A 6,084-nucleotide genomic window follows, 5' to 3' on the forward strand; every position below is an offset into this window, starting at 1 on the left:
TCATCGCATATGACATGGACCGCAGAAGAGTTCATGTCATCCCTACCCGTGTCTTTCGGTATGTTAGACGTAGCATTAAAAAAGAGTTCAACTGCAGACCATTCTATCTTCCTTATGTTCCCTTGTTCTTGGAATCATTGACAGAGCAATAAATAAATTGTATTTGATGTATCTCTCTGTCATGCATTTTAAATGGACCAATGTTGTTTGCTTGTCTATGGACATGTTAATTTCCTCAATAATGGATGTTGTCATTATTTCAGCTAAACTAGTGTGCCATCTTTGTTTTGTTTGCAAATTGAATTAGTTATTTGGTGCACACATGCGTTACGGTGGTGTTACAATAACATTTCAACATCAATGGCTCCTCTGCTTGGCTTTTAATAGAGGGATGTGGTCATGTGTACTGTCTTCTGCTTGGCTTTTAATTTAATTCCTCACAAAAAATGTGACGTGAGACTTGATCGAATGAACTCTGTTATGCGACGAATCTAAAATTAGACATCAATTCTCGGTAGTGTGACAGCTCCCGCCACCGTTTCATACGGTGATTCAGAGCGCGAAGAGTACTGTAGTAGAACACTTATATTGAATTACGGAGTAGTTTCCTAACTAATTCATAGTAGAACACTTATATTGAATTATGGAGTATTGTAGTAGAACACTTATATTAAAGAGTACTATAGTAGAACACTTATACAGAAAATCAAAACATAACTAATTCACTCTCGCATGTAAAGAGTGAATTAGTTTCTTATTCCAATTGCCTTTTCAAACAAAATAATTTCGTGGTGAAGCCTATAGTCCTCGTTGCAAAATAGAGTCCTTCATTCCCATCCTTTTGGAACACCACAGTCGCCGCCTGCGCACGGAAGATCGCCGCACACCTGTGTGTAGGGTCGAGATGGCGAACTAGAGAGGGGGGGGGTGAATAGTCCTTTCTAAAATTAATCGCGTTGGCTAACCGAAACAAGTGCAGAATTAGAACTATCGGTTTAGCCAAGACTACACCCCTCTATCTATGTTCTCTAGCACCTTCCAAAGATACTAATTAAGCAACAAAGGTGCCGGGCTAGCTAGAGCTCACCTAACCAATTCTAGGAGCAAGGTCACACAAACCTATGCCACTAGTACTTTAAGCAACAAGGGAGCTCCTACACATGCTAGTAAGCAAAAGCACAAAGCCAACTAAGCTCACTAGCAATGCTCAATAACAAGGCAACCAATGCCAAATTAGAGAGCGCAAATACTTAGCTACACAAACTAAGCAAAGTGACTAACAAGGTTACACAAACCTAATTAGCCACGCAAGGGAGCTACTTCTATGCTACACAAGCAAGAAGGTAACTAGTAAGCTACACAAGCTAACTAGTTACAAGAGCAACTACACAAGCACAATGTATATGAAAGTAATCACAAGCTTGTGTAACGAGGATGCAAACCAATGGGAAGAACAAGGTTGACATGATGATTTTTCTCCTGAGGTTCACATGCTTGCCAACACGCTACGTCCCCGTTGTGTCGACCGCTCACTTGGTGGTTTGGCGGCTAATTGGCATCACCCGCCAAGCCCGCACGTCGGGCACCGCAAGAACCTACCCTAAAAGTGAGGGTAGCTCAATGACACGCTTAACTAGAGTTGCTCTTCGCGGCTCCCGTGGGGCGAGCACAATGCCCCTCACAAAGCTCTTCTCTGGAGCACCGCACAAGCTTCTTGCGGGCTTCAACGGAGACCACCACCAAGCCATCTAGGAGGTGGCAACCTCCAAGAGTAACAAGCACCACCGGCTTGCAACTCGATCACCTAGTGCCACTCAATGCAACCTCATGATGCAATCGCACTAGAATCGCTCTCTCACACAATCGAATGATCACTATCAAGTATATGTGAGATGAAGGGCTTCCAAGCACCACTACACAAGCCACCAAGGCTTTAGTGTGCTCAGCTATCGGCCCAAGGCCGACCATGGCTTCTATTTATAACCCCACGAACAAATAGAGCCGTTACCCCTTCACTGGGCAAAACTCGGGACGATCGGACGCTCCGGTTAGATTGACCGGACGCTGGACCTCAGCGTCCGATCGTGCGATGCACGCCACGTGTCCCCTTCTTCAAACTCTATTCATCTGATCTCAACGGTCATCTAACGACTAGACGCAGCAGCTTGAACTGACCGGACACAGCAACCCCAGCGTCCGGTCATTTCCAGTAAGGTACCAGACATGACCGGACACATCCAGTCGATCGTGATCGGACGCAGCACCAGCGTCCGGTCACTCTCTGGCCTTTCTGCTCTGCCTACATCACCACACATCACCCTGACCGGACGCACACAGTTAGCGTCTGGTCACTTCCAGCGCCAGCGTCTGGTCGATGACCGACGCCTGCACGCTGTCTGCCATCACTGACCGGACGCTGGGTTCCAGCGTCCGGTCACCACGTGACCAGCGTCCGGACACTCCGCCGGTGGAGTTCCGAACCCTTCTCACCTCCGTTCCATTGCCAAGTTGATCCACATCAACTCTAACTTCATCTCCTTTGTAAATGTGCCAACACCACCAAGTGTACACCACCATGTGTATGTGTGTTAGCATTTTCACAATCATTTTTCAAAGGATTAGCCACTCAACTTGCCACGCCACTCAATCCTAGCGATGATGCAAAGTTAGATCACTCGAGTGGCACTAGATGACCGATATGCAAACAAGTTTGCCCCTCTTGATAGTACGGCCATCTATCCTAAACCCAGTCACAAACTTCTCTACACACCTATGACTAGTGAAATGAAATGCCCTAGGTTATACCTTTGCCTTGCGCATTCCATTCCATCTCCTCCAATGTTGATGCAACACATGCACCAACATGATCAACAATAATATGATCCACTTTATATCATCATGTGATCATATTGGTTCATCGATCTTGACATCACTTGCTTTTCACCGTTGCCTTCGTCCATCGGTGCCAAGTCTTGCTCAAGCTTCACCACCACATGGTCCATCGCTTCAAAGCCTCCGACTTGCCCTTCACGCTTGCAACCGGTCCATCAAGCCAAGTCTTGTCTTGATCTTCTCCACCTTGATCACATGACTCAATGTCATGTCTCATGTGCAATGAGCTCCTTCATCATCACATGTGTGAGCTTTGCAACATCTCCAAGCCATTTTTACCTTCATGGTATATGTTGCTCACACATATGTACCTGTGGACTAATCACCTGTGTATCTCACATAAACACAATTAGTCCACCTAGGTTGTCACTCAATTACCAAAACCACACAAGGACCTTTCACTGTGCCGGTGGTGGTGGCGGCCACATGTTGCGCCACCACATCGTTTCGTGGATCACGTTCGCGGCTGTCTCGTGGCACAACTGACACCCCTTGTTGCTTAGCCGCCTACTTGTTGGTCCATCACCATCGCCTGCCACCACTGCCCATGATTCTTCCTCGCCCTCAACCTATCATATGTACCGCCTCTCAGTGTTGTCATCGCCGGCACCACCATTGTGCCTATAGAGGAATATGGCGACCACATAGGCTGCCACATTGTGCCCGCCATTGGCAGCATGGGTGAGATAGTCGAGGCATGGCCGGGGGCTGTGGTTTTTTGTGAATACTATTTGTATCCCAGTGAGCAAGCAAGTTTCTAGGTTGCCAACTTGGGTTAGCCTAGCAAGGAGGGTGAAGTAGTTGACACGGTCATTCGATGACCTCGCCCCGTGTCTGCACCAATCCACTACCACGCGTCGACCGACGGTGGGGTCGCCGCAGATGCGGTGCATGGATGAGCACGTCGCTTGTAGGCTATGGAGGTCATCCATGGGCTGCTCTGAGGTCACAGCGAGGTGGCCTGCAATCTCAATTTGCACCTCGATAGGGAGCGCCATCAGCGACGTGGGGTGCTGCCTCGCTGTCATTATTGCCGACGTGGATGGAGGTATGACGTGCGGACGGCACGACGTACGTTGATTGAGGAGGAGTTTTGGGGGGGGGGGGTTGATTGAGAAGGAGTTCACTACACCACAACACCGCATCACCGTCAGACATCTAACGCTAAAAAATATATTTATCGATGGATGATCTGACGCTAAAGATAACTCACAAACGATCTGTTGCTAAATCCTCATTTAACGACTCATTGTCTGTCGCTATAGGTAATCATATTTAACGTTAATCCGTCTGTCGCTAAAAATAGATATACCGTTGATCTATTTGTCGCTAAAAAAATGGGCACCACCATGGCGCCCTTTGCTGGACGCGCGCACGCATGCGAGGAGCCTCACGACGGCGGTGGTGGTTCCTAATGCGCCGGCGGTGAGCTCTCGGACGAGCCCATTGACGCCATCTTAGGTGAGCACTAAGCCCATTTCTTAATCTTAGGGTTGGGGATTTGGTACAGGATTTGAGGAATTATGATTTAGGGTTTGGATTTTAGGATTTTGTTGAAGAAATGGGGCTTAGAAAATGAAATTAATTTGATTCATGTGTCACTGGAGGGAGGGAGGTGATTGTTTACATTAGTTATAGTTGATCTAAGGTTTCAATTTAATCCTTTGCAGTGATTGTTCATTCACTCAGATGCCAATCAATGGAAAGCTACATAAGGCTCCATTGCTGTCCTCTGCTCAGTGCTTTTAGATACAATTATTAAAGGTATAGTGAGTTGTACAAACTAAGTTTCTTCCTTTATAATTTTATTTACTGGATAGCTTCTAATTTCACTTAATCCATTCAAATAAAAGTTTTCTGTTCCTATCTTGTTGAGAGGACTGCTGCATGGCCATACAATAAAGTAATAAACTAGACTTGACATAATTTTCATTTTGGTTTGATCTGTGATGTAGTAAATTTGTTTATTTTATCTTATGTTGGAAAGTTTCCCTGATGATTGTTTGTAGAGAATTTGAAGACATGTAGACTATCAAATTAATTTGAATATATTTTAGATGTGTAAGAAATAATTTAGGTCTATTTTTGATTGTTGTTTGTGTGGTCAGAGAATATAACATGTGTGCTGAGAAAAAGGTTGAATATATTTTTCCCTGTTGCCCGCAGACCTAAGATGATTATTTGAGTCGACAATCATGGTTCAGTCATATGTTTCTATTTTTTCCTATTTTGTGCACTTCTGGAAATAATCTCGAGAATTACATGCACCTATGCTAGCTGAACATTTTGCCCATTGCAACTCACTGTATATAAATTGCATTCTTCTTAGGTAGATTGGAGAGGAGACGAGCAAACACTCAACTCAGGTGAACACACTCTGTAATTGAGCTGATAGCTTCTCTGTATTACATACAAGTGTAATATATTTAGTGAAATCTACAACTGAATGTTACTGCTTTCATGTGGTGTAACTAGGTTAAGCAAGTAGTGATATATATGACAACCCCAACTGGATCTTTAATTTATTTTTCCAGTTAGATAACCCATCTTGTGGGATGATAATATGCACAATGAATTGGCCCTTGCAATCATGCATTAAATATGACTCTGCATACTAAGATTAGTGCCATTGTCCTACATCCATTTTTTTGCTGCAGCTTGTAGTTAACCTTTTTTATAGCTGCTTCTAAAATTTTTAGTTGAAATTTAACAGCTGCATATGTACAGGAAAATTTGATGAAAATTTTAGGTAGGGGCCTTCCCTGCTGTTCCCTCAAAAAAAAGTTAACAACTGCACATTAATGATCATTCCATATATGTACATGAAGCTGCAGTACCAAGTTCGATGCATGAAAGCTGTAAAGTATTAGCTGAAAGCAACATTGAATATTTATTTGGGTAGATAAGATTTGGTAGGCTAGCATGCTGTTTGACTGCGATTTGTATGTACTAGACTGTACCCTTTGATTTATTTGTGACTATTACTGCTGTTAGTATGTGACATGTGCATGAAACAAACCATTGGAAAGAATTAACAACATAAATGGTATGTGATGGGTGATCTAGATTTATCTATTGTTGCTGCTGTTATTCATGTGGACACCGAAGCTAGCAGTTTTCGTTTTTGTTCAGACTTAAACTGCATTGTTCAGACTTAAACTGCATAAAGAAACTGTTGCATTGTGGTAAATG

The sequence above is a fragment of the Miscanthus floridulus genome, chromosome 8, assembly GCF_019320115.1.
Source record: "Miscanthus floridulus cultivar M001 chromosome 8, ASM1932011v1, whole genome shotgun sequence".
NCBI classification, from domain to species: domain Eukaryota; kingdom Viridiplantae; phylum Streptophyta; class Magnoliopsida; order Poales; family Poaceae; genus Miscanthus; species Miscanthus floridulus.